Below are 17,780 nucleotides of genomic sequence, written 5' to 3' on the forward strand. Positions count from 1 at the left end.
CACTTCTCAGTCTTTAACAAACCAGTACTACTCGGTCATAAAACCTTGTTCCTTAATTCAAGAATGCATGAACCTCTTTTGATTCCTTCACATTTTTTTCTTTATTTATCCCACAATTTTCTTGCTTCTTACTGAGTATTTAAATTTTATCGTCTCACTGTATGTGATTTTTTGTTTAATCTTGAATTACATATTCATGATTTTTAAAATTCTGTGTATGTGTGTTGATTTGATTGGCACCACACAAAAGTTCAAAAATATAAACGAAGAAAAAGAGATGAAATTTATAAATGATAATCTTTAATTCATTAAAATTCTACGAAATTATTCTCTCACAGATTTATTTACTAATTTTAAATCATAAATCAGTTGATATTTAAGTTATATAGAAATAACAATATATATTTTGAGTTTGACAAAATCTCATTGTATTAAAATTGTAAATATGCTCTTACCATTTTCACCAATTGAATTACCAATTTTCCATAGTAATTTATTGACTATAACTTTACAATAATGACTAAAGAGTTTCTATATATATTAAAGTGACTGCCAGTTTACCAGTCAAATATGTTAATTAGTCAAAATACTCTTTTCATGAACATTAAATGTCTAAAAACAATGTACCATCTGTGACAGCCCCGATCTGGTCTAAGTATAAATTTACTCGACCAGCCGTGTAACAATCAAACAGGAACATGCACAGCCGATCACTCGTAACTGAAACCAAACCGAGAAGCCACAATGTGTACATAAACGACTAACCCGAAGTTCCCGAAATAAATCCAGGTACCTTAGGCCAACCGCCTAAGTACACATATCCTATTAGGTACAACCCGAGGCTTTACAACCTTAAGAGTAATACCCAATAGTTGGTTCGTCCGGACAATGACTAATATCATTTGGAACCCGTACTTTAAAAACATTCTTTATACACTATATACTTATTCATTTAAAAGAATCTTACAAAATCTTATAGATTAAGCTCGAGGTTTTCAGTCAAAAAACCTTATACATAAAGTATATCAAAACGACTGCAAGGATAATAAAACTACCGCTGGCTAATGTCGTTCCTTCTCGTCGTAGAGTAAAGGTCTCTCACCTACTGGTTACCTGCATATCAAATGAGTTATGAGTAACTAGTTTACTCACTGAGTCTAATCCCACACCCAAACACATATCAATAGTATCCCGAGCATGCGGCACCATTTGAATGCAGTGGAATTATATTCCATAATTAATATAATTATAAGGCCTATCCTTCCATCATTGGGAATCTAATCATATACCTCATTTCCTATCCCCGTCTCTCATATCATTCATATAATCATATATATATATACCAGACCCGAGAAACCACAAAGGCTAAACGAGTCTAGCGAGTTAGCATCACCATCATCGCCATCAGATATTCAAAGATCGAACATCTAACGCTGCATGCAGTTACACGGCCTCCAGGGTGCAACCCCATCATCGTGTCTTCGTGACCTTGTTCGATATCGCAGGACCAATTCACGGTAATCATCATTCATACGGGAATATTATGGAAGACAAGTTTATAATAAGACTTCACATGATTAATACTTCCATACTTAATTATATTATATATTAGTACTTGAGAACAAGTACGTACTATGGCTCGGGAGTAAACCTCTATGAACATTCATCAATATTTAATAAGCGTTTACACTAAGTAAACACCTCACCAATTCAATATTGATCAAGAGACATAGCCTGTCAATCATCTACAATCAGTGCATTCAATCAATAAATATTCATTCACTACTCATCAATCATCTATCTAGACTCACCTTTGATTCTTTGAGATTGGCTAATCAAGACTAGACTCGAGCTCAAGCTAATCACACTCCACTTCTGGTACACTTGAGATTCAAAACAGCACAATTATCTGACTGATCCGACCACTCTCCTTGATATCTGAATTCAAACCAAGTGACTGAGCGGCTACAAGGAGTGACTGGACCGATCTAGAAAAACTCCACAACCAACTAGACAGAAAACGGTTTTACATGATGAACCAGTCTTATCCTTCAACTTTACTCGACCACTGACCTGAAACAGAGCAGTTCATAACATGATCTTCAATCCTACAGTTCGGTTCTGAAGAAGATATTTAAATCAGTTCCTAACAGCTCGGTTTACAACAAGGTTAATCAATTCAGCTCAGGTGTATTCAAGACCATGACCAGTTCAGTTCATATTAAATCCAATCAGTTCATAATAGATGAGGTAATTCTATTCCAGCAAACTGATTTATTTATTAATCCGAAATAATTAAATCTGAACCGAAGAAATGCTTAGATAATTGATCAATGACAGCAGCTTAACTAAACAACATCTGATGCTGATCAAGAGATGACTGAGACAAGAGACTGAAGCTTACAACAACAACTGGTGGCCAGATGAACTCAGATGATTCTCTTCTTCAAGCTTAGCTCACAGCTGGACTGATTTCAAAGAGACATCAAGCTTCAGTTCAAATCAGAAACAGAACAAGACCTAGGTTTTATTCTGAATATCTCACCTTTTTATCTTCCACACATCATCAGACTGAACTAAGGTGATGAAAAAAAATCATCCAAGGAGTTTTCTGAATTTTCTCTGATTTTTCTCTGATTTTTCTCTCAATCTTTCTCACTGATTTTCTCTGAATATTTTCTCTGCTTTCTTGTGGTTATGGACGACCAGAAGAGAGAAGATGGTGTTTTATAACATAAGAAGTTGCTCAGGTGAGGGTTTCACTCAGCACAAAGCAAGGCTGATAAAGGACATGTGGAGAGCAGCTTCAGCACTTCCAACAGCAAGCTGCTGTTCTTTCCGTCCCAAGAAGAAAGCTGCAAGCAGCTGGTGACAATCATGTGACTGAATTAATGAGCAAGCAGGCAAGCAAGTTGGTGCAGGTCATGTGACTTAATTACTGAGGAAGCAAGTAGGCTAGAAGGTGCAAAGCATGTGACTGTTCAGAAATAATTTTAAGTTTTTTTTGATATATTTTGGACTGTTTCGACTAAATATTTTTCATCATTCGAATCTCGTCCTGCTCTAAATAAACTCGCCCATCATGAATAAAAATCGACAATAATAGTTAACACTCGACCAGAACCATCAAGAGATGGTTTTTCGACCAAAAGACAGCCCCGTCGAGATTAATTCACCGTGTCGATTTTTATTTAAATTCTGATCGATCAATCTTCAAACTGATCTTAAAGAATTTTCTCGACCAAAATTATATCTGCTCGTGAGGGTTATTACACCATCCTTCCATATATCTCTTTTATATCTATGTATTGGGGATCCTGATGGTTTCATTTCACCTACCAAAAATAAAACACACCGGATCTAGAACCTCACGGAAAAGAATTATGATCTCGCTAAGGAGCTAGAGATGGAGAAAGAGAAGGAAAACAAACTGAAGGAATTTGTAATTGAAAATAAGTTAGACAAAAAGTGGTGGAATATTCCTGTGGTAGGCTTGAGTATCGAGGAGTTAAAGCAGAGGCACCAAGCTTTTGTACATTTGTCTTCTAGCTTATTCGGTAAGGATTCACACTGGTTGGGAAAAGACGGTGGTGGTTCATCTTCTGATCCTGCGAGACGTGGACATTGTGATGATGGCAAAACTGAACCATGTGAATAAACTTGATTTAATGTTTTCATTTTTTAATTAATGTTGTTGTCTTTATATATTTAGTTATGGGATTGGTGATATGAGATTCCCAAAAAGATTGGTAATTTGTATCATGAATTATATAATTAAAGTAACCTATTAAGCCAATGTTGAAACTTATCCATAATATTTTGTGTTACAAGATATCTTTTTTATATGTTTATTAAATAATTTAAATTTTTATAGGGTTCTCTAGATTAAATTATATTTTCGATTTGCCTTTTTCTGCAAGTATGAACACAAGTTTTTAATTTTATATTATGATGTTCCATGAACTCAGGAGATTGTAGTTGACCAATGTTTTTCCTGCATGCCAAATGCTTATGCAAGTTCACTACTAGAGCATTACATCTCCTTTGATTTAGTAATGTATTATTTAGGTAAATTACAACAATGAGAGAATGCAAAGGAAAGGAGATTTAGACTGTTATTCTGTAATGATAGAATGTTCGTAAAATGATTTATTTGCTGTTTCTGTATTGAACAACGACCAATCTAACAGTGACTGATCAGCAAAAGAAGTGCCTTTTGGTTGTATCGTTTAAAAGTTTGAGTTATGCTCGTACATTAATCATGTATGCGTACATGCATCTTATTTATATGTGGCATTATATATGTGAAAATATTCTTTTAAGCTCTTTTGCATCTAGATATATTTCTTTTGGGATATAGAAATAAGTATACACTATAATTAACCTAAAAAGCAGATTAAAAAGGTTGTGATGTTCAAAACTTTGTAGGAAAGGTTGGTGGCTAGTTACAAAATATACGAAATCAACTAAAATAAATCCCTAAGATAAAAAAGGATTAGTTTTCGGGTATATGAAACCAACTAAAATAAATCCCTAAGATAAAAAAGGATTAGTTTTCGGGTATATGAGATTTTTAATATCAACGAAAAAATTTCAGCCAGTAGATACTTAAAAACCTCCACATTATAACACTTCGTAAACTCTTCTCATCTTTGAAACACCAAAAAAATTTAAACGCATAAATATTTTTTTCGTCATAGACGTTTTCTATTTGTTTTGGTTGGTGTCTTTCACTAGCTCATCTCCTGGACCACAATATCAATGACACTATCACTAACCCGTCGACTCATCGTCTTCATACTGTTCTTACTCATCAAAGATGTACTATATTCATCTCTTCCTATTCACTTCTCAGTCTTTAACAAACCAGTACTACTCTGTCATAAAACCTTGTTCCTTAATTTAAGAATGCATGAACCTCTTTTGATTCCTTCACATTTTTTTCTTTATTTATCCCACAATTTTCTTGCTTCTTACTGAGTATTTAAATTTTATCGTCTCACTGTATGTGATTTTTTGTTTAATCTTGAATTACATATTCATGATTTTTAAAATTCTGTGTATGTGTGTTGATTTGATTGGCACCACACAAAAGTTCAAAAATATAAACGAAAAAAAGAGAGATGAAATTTATAAATGATAATCTTTAATTCATTAAAATCCTACGAAATTATTCTCTCACAGATTTATTTACTAATTTTAAATCAGAAATCAGTTGATATTTAAGTTATATAGAAATAACAATATATATTTTGAGTTTGACAAATTATCATTGTATTAAAATTGTAAATATGCTCTTACCATTTTCACCAATTGAATTACCAATTTTCTATAGTAATTTATTGACTATAACTTTACAATAATGACTAAAGAGTTTCTATATATATTAAAGTGACTGCCCGTTTACCAGTCAAATATGTAAATTAGTCAAAATACTCTTTTCATGAACATTAAATGTCTAAAAACAATGTACCATCCTTCCATATATTTCTTTTTACATATATATATGTATTGGGGACCCTGATGGTTTCATTTCACCTACCAAAAATAGAACACTCAGGATCTAGAACCTCATGGAAAAGAATTATGATCTCGCTAAGGAGCTAGAGATGGAGAAAGAGAAGGAAAAGAAACTGAAGGAATTTGTAATTGAAAATAAGTTAGACAAAAAGTGGTGGAATATTCCTGTGGAAGGCTTGAGTATCGAGGAGTTAAAGCAGAGGCACCAAGCGTTTGTACATTTGTCTTATTGCTTATTCGGTAAGGATTCACACTGGTTGGGAAAAGACGGTGGTGGTTCATCTTCTGATCCTGCGGGATGTGGACATTGTGATGATGGCAAACCTGAACCAAGTGAATAAACTTGATTTAATGTTTTCATATTTTAATTAATGTTGTTGTCTTTATATATTTAGTTATAGGATTGGTGATATGAGATTCCAAAAAAAAGATTGGTAATTTGTATCATGAATTATATAATTAAGGTAAACTATTAAGCCAACGTTGAAACTTATCCATAATATTTTCTGTTACAAGATATTATTTTTATATATTTATTAAATATTTAATTTTTTTATAAGGTTCTCTAGATTAAATTATATTTTGGATTTGTTTTTTTTCTGCAAGTACGGACACAAGTTTTTAATTTTATGTTATGATGTTCTATGAACTCAGAAGATCGTAGTTGACCAATATTTTTCTTGCATGCCAAATGCTTATACAGATTCACTAATAGAGCTTTACATATCCTTTCATTTAGTAATGTATTATTTTGGTAAATTACAACAATGAGAGAATGCAATGGAAGGGGGAATTAGACTATTATTCTATAATGATATAATATTCGTAAAATGATTTATTTGCTGTTTGTGTATTTAACAATGAGAAGTATAACAGTGACTGATCAGCAAACGAACTGCTCTGTGGTTGTATAGTTTAAAAGTCTGAGTCATGCTCGTACATTAGCCATGTATGCATAATGCATCTTATTTATATGTGGCATTACATAGTGGGTATTTTTTAGAATTCTAAAGGGGGAATTAGACTATTATTCTATAATGATTTATAATGACTAAATTACAACAATGAGAGAATGCAATGTAAGGGGGAATTAGACTATTATTCTATAATGATATAATATTCGTAATGATAGAATATTCTATAATGATATAATATTCAAAGGAAATAAGATTTAGATTATTATTCTGTAATAACAGAATGTTCGTAACATGATTTATTTGTTGTTTCTGTATTGAACAACGACCAATCTAACAGTGACTGATCAGCAAAAGAAGTGTATTTTGCTTGTATGGTTTAAAAGTCTGAGTCATGCTCGTATATTAGCCATGTATGCATAATGCATCTTATTAATATGTGGCATTACATATTGGGTATTTTTTAGAATTCTAAAGGGGGAGTTAGACTATAATTCTATAATGATTTATAATGACTAAATTACAACAATGAGAGAATGCAATGGAAGGGAAAATTAGACTATTATTCTATAATGACATAATATTCGTAATGATATAATATTCTATAATGATATTATATTCAAAGGAAAGGAGATTTAGACTATTATTCTATAATAGTAGAATGTTCGTAAAATGATTTATTTGTTGTTTCTGTATTGAACAACGACCAATCTAACAGTGACAGATCAGCAAAAGAAGTGCATTTTCGTTGTATGTTTTAAAAGTTTGAGTTATGCTCGTACATTAATCATTTATGCATACATGTATCTTATTTATATGTGGCATTATATATGTAAAAATATTATTTTAAGCTCTTTTGCATCTAGATATATTCCTTTTGGGATATAGAAATAAGTATACACTATAATTAACCTAAAAAGCAGATTAAAAAGGTTGTGATGTTCAAAACTTTCTAGGAAAGGTTGGTGGCTAGTTACCAAAAAAAAAAAAAAAGAAAGATGAAATTAAAGATTCCATATATACGAAACGAACTAAAATAAATCCCTTAGATAAAAAAGGATTAGTTTTCGGGTCTATGAGATTTTTAATATCAACGAAAAAATTTCAGCCTGTAGATACTTAAAAACCTCCACATTATAACACTTCGCAAACTCTTCTCATATTTTAATACCAAAAAGATTTAAACGCATAAATATTTTTTTTGTCATAGACGTTTTTTATTTGTTTTGGTTGGTATCTCTCACTAGCTCATATCCTGGACCACAATATCAATGACCCTTCACTAATCCGTCGATTCATCGTCTTCATACTGTTCTTACTCATCAAAGATGTACTATATTCATCTCTTCCTATTCACTTCTCAGTCTTTAACAAACCAGTACTACTCTGTCATAAAACCTTGTTCCTTAATTTAAGAATGCATGAACCTCTTTTGATTCTCTCACATTTTTTTCTTTATTTATCCCACAATTTTCTTGCTTCTTACTGAGTATTTAAATTTTATCGTCTCACTGTATGTGATTTTTTGTTTAATCTTGAATTACATATTCCTGATTTTTAAAATTCTGTGTATGTGTGTTGATTTGATTGGCACCACTCAAAAGTTAAAAAAATATAAACGAAAATAAATAAAAAATGCGATGAAATTTATCAATGATAAATTTTAATTCATTAAAATCCTACGAAATACTTCTCTCATATATCTATTTATTAATTTTAAATCATAAATCAGTTGATATTTAAGTTATATAGAAAGAACAATATATATTTTGAGTTTGACAAATTCTCATTGTATTAAAATTGTAAATATGCTCTTACAATTTTCACCAATTGAATTACCAATTTTCCATAGTAATTTATTGACTATAACTTTACAATAATGACTAAAGAGTTTCTATATATATTAAAGTGACTGCCAGTTTACCAGTCAAATATGTGAATTAGTCAAAATACTCTTTTCATGAACATTAAGAGCTTGACTGGTTTTCCCGCTACCACCCGCAAACGCAGCTTTTGCGGTTGGTAGCGGTTGACAGCGTTTCAAAACAATCATATAAACCGCTACAAATCGCTTCAAACCGCTCCGAACCTCTTAAAATCAAAAGCTGGTTCCAGCTAGCGTTTGCGGTTGCGGGAGGATATTTTTTTTTTCTTTTTTTTTAAAAACTATATAAATACAAAAATAAAAATATTCAATAATTTTATTAAAATTAAATTATAAAATTACTATAACTTTGAAAATATAATTTACATATTTATTATAATTTTATGATTTTTGATATTTTTATAATTATATAAAATGTAAATATTGTTAATTTATTATTTAACCGCTGCTGTATTTGGTAGTTAACCAGTCATAAGTATCACGCAAACGCACCAATTTTTAACCGCAGAACCAGTCGTACAAATCTCTTAAAATCTCTAGAAACCGCAACCGCAACCGCAAACGTCCGCAGCCGCAACCGCAACCGCTGCGTTTGAACCAGTCTGACCCTAAATGTCTAAAAACAATGTACCATCCTTCTATGTATCTGTTTTAACCTATATATATATATATATGTGTATTGGGGACCCTGATGGTTTCATTTCACCTACCAAAATAAAACACTCAGGATCTAGAACTTCATGGAAAAGAATTATGATCTCGTTCAGGAGGTAGAGATGGAGAAAGAGAAGGAAAAGAAACGGAAGGAATTTGTAATTGAAAATAAGTTAGACAAAAAGTGGTGGAATATTCCTGTGGAAGGCTTGAGTATCGAGGAGTTAAAGCAGAGGCACCAAGCGTTTGTACATTTTTCTTGTTGCTTATTCGGTAAGGATTCACACTGGTTGGGAAAAGACGGTGGTGGTTCATCTTCTGATCATGCGGGACGTGGACATTGTGATGATGGCAAACCTAAACCATGTGAATAAACTTGATTTAATGTTTTCATATTTTAATTAATGTTGTTGTCTTTATATATTTAGTTATGGGATTGGTGATATGAGATTCCAAAAAAAAGATTGGTAATTTGTATCATGAATTATATAATTAAAGTAAACTATTAAGCCAACGTTGAAACTTATCCATAATATTTTGTGTTACAAGATATCATTTTTATATATTTATTAAATATTTAAGTTTTTTATAAGGTTCTCTAGATTAAATTATATTTTGGATTTGCTTTTTTCTGCAAGTACGGACACAAGTTTTTAATTTTATGTTATGATGTTCTACGAACTCAGAAGATCGTAGTTGACTAATGTTTTTCTTGCATGGCAAATGCTTATACAGATTCACTAATAGAGCATTACATATCCTTTTATTGAGTAATGTATTATTTTGGTAAATTACAACAATGAGAATGCAATGGAAGGGGGAATTAGACTGTTATTCTATAATGATATAATATTCGTAAAATGATTTGTTTGCTGTTTGTGTATTTAACAATGACAAGTATAACAGTGATTGATCAGCAAACAAAGTGCTCTGTGCTTGTATAGTTTCAAATTCTGAGTCATGCTCGTAAATTCGCCATGTATGCATAATGCATCTTATTTATATGTGGCATTACATAGTGGGTATTTTTTAGAATTCTAAAGGGGGAATTAGACTAAGGCAATTGTCAATAATAGCACCTTTTGAAGTTTATGTCTCAAAAATTGCACTAGAAGGAGAAAGTCACAAAAATGACATTCATTAAAGGGTAAAATATCCCTTATACCCTTGGTTTAAAATTAAATAAACAAACAAAAATAAAAAAAAATAAAAATAAATAAAAATAAATAAAATAAAAAAAAAATTTATAGTTTCAGATTATGTGTTTTCAGATTCGAAATTTTTATAATTTTTTTTTTTAAAATTTCTTTTTTTGAAATTTTTTTTTCGAAATTTTTTTTTTCGAAATTTTTTTTATTTTTTTTCAAATTTTCTTTTTATAATTTAAAAATACTTTTTGAAACTGTTTTTAAAATTTTTATTTTTTTATTTTAGTATTTATTTTTTATAAAATTTTAAACCCTAATTCCAAAACCCCACCCCTTAACTCTAAACCCTAAGGTTTGGATTAATTAACCCAAGGGGTATAAGTGTATATTTACCTCTTTAATGAAACCTAATTTTGTGACTTTGAGCCATGAGTGCTACTTTGGGAACAAAAACTTGGTTTGGTGCTATCTTAGTCTTTTTCTCATTAGACTATTATTCTATAATGATTTATAATGACTAAATTACAACAATGAGAGAATGCAATGTAAGGGGGAAGTAGACTATTATTCTATAATGATAGAATATTCGTAAGGATAGAATATTCTATAATGATATAATATTCAAAGGAAATGAGATTTAGATTATTATTCTGTAATGATATAATGTTCGTAAAATTATTTATTTGTTGTTTCTGTATTGAACAACGACCAATCTAACAGTGACTGATCAGCAAAAGAAGTGCCTTTTGCTTGTATGGTTTAAAAGTCTGAGTCATGCTCGTACATTAGCCATGTATGCATAATGCATCTTATTAATATGTGGCATTACATATTGGGTATTTTTTAGAATTCTAAAGGGGGAATTAGACTATTATTCTATAATGATTTATAATGACTAAATTACAACAATGAGAGAATGCAATGGAAGGGAAAATTAGACTATTATTCTATAATGATATAATATTCGTAATGATATAATATTCTATAATGATATAATATTCAAAGGAAAGGAGATTTAGACTATTATTCTATAATGGTAGAATGTTCGTAAAATGATTTATGTGTTGTTTCTGTATTGAACAACGACCAATCTAACAGTGATAGATCAGCAAAAAAGTGCATTTTCGTTGTATGGTTTAAAAGTTTGAGTTATGCTTGTACATTAATCATTTATGCATACATGCATCTTATTTATATGTGGCATTATATATGTGAAAATATTATTTTAAGCTCTTTTGCATCTAGATATATTCCTTTTGGGATATAGAAATAAGTATACGCTATAATTAACCTAAAAAGCAGATTAAAAAGGTTGTGATGTTCAAAACTTTCTAGGAAAGGTTGGTGGCTAGTTACCAAATAAAAAAAAAACATAAGAAAGATGAAATTAAAGATTCCATATATACGAAACGAACTAAAATAAATCCCTTAGATAAAAAAGGATTAGTTTTCGGGTCTATGAGATTTTTAATATCAACGAAAAAATTTTAGCCAGTATATACTTAAAAACCTCCACATTATAACACTTCGCAAACTCTTCTCATCTTTTTAACACCAAAAAGATTTAAACGCATAAATAATTTCTTCGTCATAGACGTTTTCTATTTGTTTTGGTTGGTATCTCTCACTAGCTCATCTCCTGGACCACAATATCGATGACCCTATCACTAATCCGTCGATTCATCGTCTTTATACTGTTCTTACTCATCAAAGATGTACTATATTCATCTCTTCCTATTCACTTCTCAGTCTTCAACAAACCAGTACTACTCTGTCATAAAACCTTGTTCCTTAATTTAAGAATGCATGAACCTCTTTTGATTCCCTCACATTTTTTTCTTTATTTATCCCACAATTTTCTTGCTTCTTACTGAGTATTTAAATTTTATCGTCTCACTGTATGTGATTTTATGTTTAATCTGGAATTACATATTCATGATTTTTAAAATTCTGTGTATGTGTGTTGATTTGATTGGCACCACTCAAAAGTTCAAAAATATAAACGAAAATAAAAAAAATGCGATAAAATTTATAAATGATAATCTTTAATTCATTAAAATCCTACGAAATAATTCTATCACAGATTTATTTTTTAATTTTAAATCATAAATCAGTTGATATTTAAGTTATATAGAAATAACAATATATTTTTTGAGTTTGACAAATTCTCATTGTATTAAAATTGTAAATATGCTCTTACAATTTTCACCAATTGAATTACCAATTTTCCATAGTAATTTATTGACTATAACTTTACAATAATGACTAAAGAGTTTCTATATATATTAAAGTGACTGCCAGTTTACCAGTCAAATATGTAAATTAGTCAAAATACTCTTTTCATGAACATTAAATGCCTAAAAACAATATACCATCCTTCCATATATCTCTTTTTACCTATATATATGTATTGGGGGCCCTGATGGTTTCATTTCACCTACCAAAAATAAAACACTCAGGATCTAGAACCTCATGGAAAAGAATTATGATCTCGCTAAGGAGTTAGAGATGGAGAAAGAGAAGGAAAAGAAACTGAAGGAATTTGTAATTGAAAATAAGTTAGACAAAATGTGGTGGAATATTCATGTGGAAGGCTTGAGTATCGAGGAGTTAAAGCAGAGGCACCAAGCGTTTGTACATTTGTCTTCTTGCTTATTCGGTAAGGATTCACACTGGTTGGGAAAAGACGGTGGTGGTTCATCTTCTGATCCTGCGGGACGTGGACATTGTGATGATGGCAAACCTAAACCATGTGAATAAACTTGATTTAATGTTTTCATATTTTAATTAATGTTGTTGTCTTTATATATTTAGTTATGGGATTGGTGATATGAGATTCCAAAAAAAAGATTGGTAATTTGTATCATGAATTATATAATTAAAGTAAACTATTAAGCCAACGTTGAAACTTATCCATAATATTTTGTGTTACAAGATATCATTTTTATATATTTATTAAATATTTAAGTTTTTTATAAGGTTCTCTAGATTAAATTATATTTTGGATTTGCCTTTTTCTGCAAATACGGACACAAGTTTTTAATTTTATGTTATGATGTTCTATGAACTCAGAAGATCGTAGTTGACCAATGTTTTTCTTGCATGCCAAATGCTTATACAGATTCACTAATAGAACATTACATATCCTTTCATTTGTAATGTATTATTTTGGTAGATTACAACAATGAGAGAATGCAATGGAAGGGGGAATTAGACTATTATTCTATAATGATATAATATTCGTAAAATGATTTATTTGCTGTTTGTGTATTTAACAATGACAAGTATAACAGTGACTGATCAGCAAACGAAGTGCTCTGTGCTTGTATAGCTTAAAAGTCTGAGTCATGCTCGTACATTAGCCATGTATGCATAATGCATCTTATTTATATGTGGTATTATATAGTGGGTATTTTTTAGAATTCTAAAGGGGGAATTAGACTATTATTCTATAATGATTTATAATAACTAAATTACAACAATGAGAGAATGCAATGTAAGGGGGAATTAGACTATTATTCTATAATGATATAATATTCGTAATGATAGAATATTCTATAATGATATAATATTCAAAAGAAATGAGATTTAGATTATTATTTTGTTATGATAGAATGTTCGTAAAATGATTTATTTGTTGTTTCTGTATTGAACAACGACCAATCTAACAGTGACTGATCAGCAAAAGAAGTGCCTTTTGCTTGTATGGTTTAAAAGTCTGAGTCATGCTCGTACATTAGCCATGTATGCATAATGCATCTTATTAATATGTGGCATTACATATTGGGTATTTTTTTGAATTTTAAAAGGAGAATTATACTATTATTCTTTAATGATTTACAATGACTAAATTATAACAATGAGAGAATGCAATGGAAGGGAGAATTAGACTATTATTCTATAATGATATAATATTCGTAAAGATATAATATTCTATAATGATATAATATTCAAAGGAAAAGAGATTTAGACTATTATTCTATAATGGTAGAATGTTCGTAAAATGATTTATTTGTTGTTTCTGTATTGAACAACGACTAATCTAACAGTGACAGAGAAGTGCATTTTCGTTGTATGGTTTAAAAGTTTGAGTTATGCTCGTACATTAATCATTTATGCATACATGCATCTTATTTATATGTGGCATTATATATGTGAAAATATAATTTTAAGCTCTTTTGCATCTAGATATATTCCTTTTGGGATATAGAAATAAGTATACGCTATAATTAACCTAAATAGCAGATTAAAAAGGTTGTGATGTTCAAAACTTTCTAGGAAAGGTTGGTGGCTAGTTACCAAATAAAAAAAACATAAGAAAGATGAAATTAAAGATTCCATATATACGAAACGAACTAAAATAAATCCCTTAGATAAAAAAGGATTAGTTTTCGGGTCTTTGAGATTTTTAATATCAACGAAAAATTTTTAGCCAGTATATACTTAAAAACCTCCACATTATAACAATTCGCAAACTCTTCTCATCTTTTTAACACCAAAAAGATTTAAACGCATAAATATTTTCTTCGTCATAGACGTTTTCTATTTGTTTTGGTTGGTATCTCTCACTAGCTCATCTCCTGGACCACAATATCGATGACCCTATCACTAATCCGTCGATTCATCGTCTTTATATTGTTCTTACTCATCAAAGATGTACTATATTCATCTCTTCCTATTCACTTCTCAGTCTTCAACAAACCAGTACTACTCTGTCATAAAACCTTGTTCCTTAATTTAAGAATGCATGAACCTCTTTTGATTCCCTCACATTTTTTTCTTTATTTATCCCACAATTTTCTTGCTTCTTACTGAGTATTTAAATTTTATCGTCTCACTATATGTGATTTTATGTTTAATCTGGAATTAAATATTCATGATTTTTAAAATTATGTGTATGTGTGTTGATTTGATTGGCACCACTCAAAAGTTCAAAAATATAAACGAAAATAAAAAAAAAATGCGATAAAATTTATAAATGATAATCTTTAATTCATTAAAATCCTACGAAATAATTCTCTCACAGATTTATTTTTTAATTTTAAATCATAAATCAGTTGATATTTAAGTTATATAGAAATAACAATATATTTTTTGAGTTTGACAAATTCTCATTGTATTAAAATTGTAAATATGCTCTTACAATTTTCACCAATTGAATTACCAATTTCCCATAGTAATTTATTGACTATAACTTTACAATAATGACTAAAGAATTTCTATATATATTAAAGTGACTGCCAGTTTACCAGTCAAATATGTAAATTAGTCAAAATACTCTTTTCATGAACATTAAATTTCTAAAAACAATATACCATCCTTCCATATATCTCTTTTTACCTATATATATGTATTGGGGGCCCTGATGGTTTCATTTCACCTACCAAAAATAAAACACTCAGGATCTAGAACCTCATGGAAAAGAATTATGATCTCGCTAAGGAATTAGAGATGGAGAAAGAGAAGGAAAAGAAACTGAAGGAATTTGTAATTGAAAATAAGTTAGACAAAATGTGGTGGAATATTCCTGTGGAAGGCTTGAGTATCGAGGAGTTAAAGCAAAGGCACCAAGCGTTTGTACATTTGTCTTCTTGCTTATTCGGTAAGGATTCACACTGGTTGGGAAAAGACGGTGGTGGTTCATCTTCTGATCCTGCGGGATGTGGACATTGTGATGATGGCAAACCTAAACCATGTGAATAAACTTGATTTAATGTTTTCATATTTTAATTAATGTTGTTGTCTTTATATATTTAGTTATGGGATTGGTGATATGAGATTCCAAAAAAAAGATTGGTAATTTGTATCATGAATAATATAATTAAAGTAAACTATTAAGCCAATGTTGAAACTTATCCATAATATTTTGTGTTACAAGATATCATTTTTATATATTTATTAAATATTTAAGTTTTTTATAAGGTTCTCTAGATTAAATTTTATTTTGGATTTCCTTTTTCTGCAAGTACGGACACAAGTTTTTAATTTTATGTTATGATCTTCTATGAACTCAGAAGATCGTAGTTGACCAATGTTTTTCTTGCATGCCAAATGCTTATACAGATTCACTAATAGAGCATTACATATCCGTTCATTTGTTATTTGTTATTTTGGTAAATTACAACAATGAGAGAATGCAATGAAAGGGATAATTAGACTATTATTCTATAATGATATAATATTCGTAAAATGATTTATTTGATGTTTGTGTATTTAACAATGACAAGTATAACAGTGACTGATCAGCAAACGAAGTGCTCTGTGCTTGTATAGTTTAAAAGTCTGAGTCATGCTCGTACATTAGCCATGTATGCATAATGCATCTTATTTATATGTGGCATTACATAGTGGGTATTTTTTAGAATTCTAAAGGGGGAATTAGACTATTATTCTATAATGATTTATAATGACTAAATTACGACAATGAGAAAATGCAATGTAAGGGAGAATTAGACTATTATTCTATAATGATATAATATTTGTAATGATAGAATATTCTATAATGATATAATATTCAAAGGAAATGAGATTTAGATTATTATTCTGTAATGACAGAATGTTCGTAAAATGAATTATTTGTTGTTTCTGTATTGAACAACGACCAATCTAACAGTGACTGATCAGCAAAAGAAGTGCATTTTGCTTGTATAGTTTAAAAGTCTGAGTCATGCTCGTATATTAGCCATGTATGCATAATGCATCTTATTAATATGTGGCATTACATATTGGGTATTTTTTAGAATTCTAAAGGGGGAGTTAGACTATAATTCTATAATGATTTATAATGACTAAATTTCAACAATGAGAGAATGCAATGGAAGGGAAAATTAGACTATTATTCTATAGTGACATAATATTCGTAATGATATAATATTCTATAATGATATAATATTCAAAGGAAAGGAGATTTAGACTATTATTCTATAATGGTAGAATGTTCGTAAAATGATTTATTTGTTGTTTCTGTATTGAACAACGACCAATCTAACAGTGACAGATCATCAAAAGAAGTGCATTTTCGTTGTATGGTTTAAAAGTTTGAGTTATGCTCGTACATTAATCATTTATGCATACATGTATCTTATTTATATGTGGCATTATATATGTGAAAATATTATTTTAAGCTCTTTTGCATCTAGATATATTCCTTTTGGGATATAGAAATAAGTATACACTATAATTAACCTAAAAAGCAGATTAAAAAGGTTGTGATGTTCAAAACTTACTAGGAAAGGTTGGTGGCTAGTTACCAAATAAAAAAAACATAAGAAAGATGAAATTAAAGATTCCATATATACGAAACGAACTAAAATAAATCCCTAGATAAAAAAGGATTAGTTTTCGGGTCTATGAGATTTTTAATATCAACGAAAAAATTTCAGCCTGTAGATACTTAAAAACCTCCACATTATAACACTTTGCAAACTCTTCTCATATTTTAACACCAAAAAGATTTAAACGCATAAATATTTTTTTTGTCATAGACGTTTTTTATTTGTTTTGGTTGGCATCTCTCACTAGTTCATATTCTGGACCACAATATCAATAACCCTATCACTAATCCGTCGATTCATCGTCTTCATACTGTTCTTACTCATCAAAGATGTACTATATTCATCTCTTCCTATTCACTTCTCAGTCTTTAACAAACCAGTACTA

The 17,780-nt window shown here is 29.9% G+C and overlaps 1 long non-coding RNA gene across 1 annotated transcript; it reads right to left on the bottom strand.

Moving 5' to 3' along the window:
• Positions 1-1,407: 1,407 nt before the first annotated feature.
• Positions 1,408-8,599, bottom strand: LOC117127439. The gene is made up of 3 exons (XR_004450451.1): positions 2,546-8,599; positions 2,405-2,468; positions 1,408-2,073 (listed from the first exon to the last, which is right to left on the bottom strand). It is a non-coding gene; the product is annotated as an uncharacterized LOC117127439 (long non-coding RNA).
• Positions 8,600-17,780: the final 9,181 nt, after the last annotated feature.

The sequence above is a fragment of the Brassica rapa genome, chromosome A08 (genome assembly GCF_000309985.2).
Source record: "Brassica rapa cultivar Chiifu-401-42 chromosome A08, CAAS_Brap_v3.01, whole genome shotgun sequence".
In the NCBI taxonomy this organism is placed as follows: domain Eukaryota; kingdom Viridiplantae; phylum Streptophyta; class Magnoliopsida; order Brassicales; family Brassicaceae; genus Brassica; species Brassica rapa.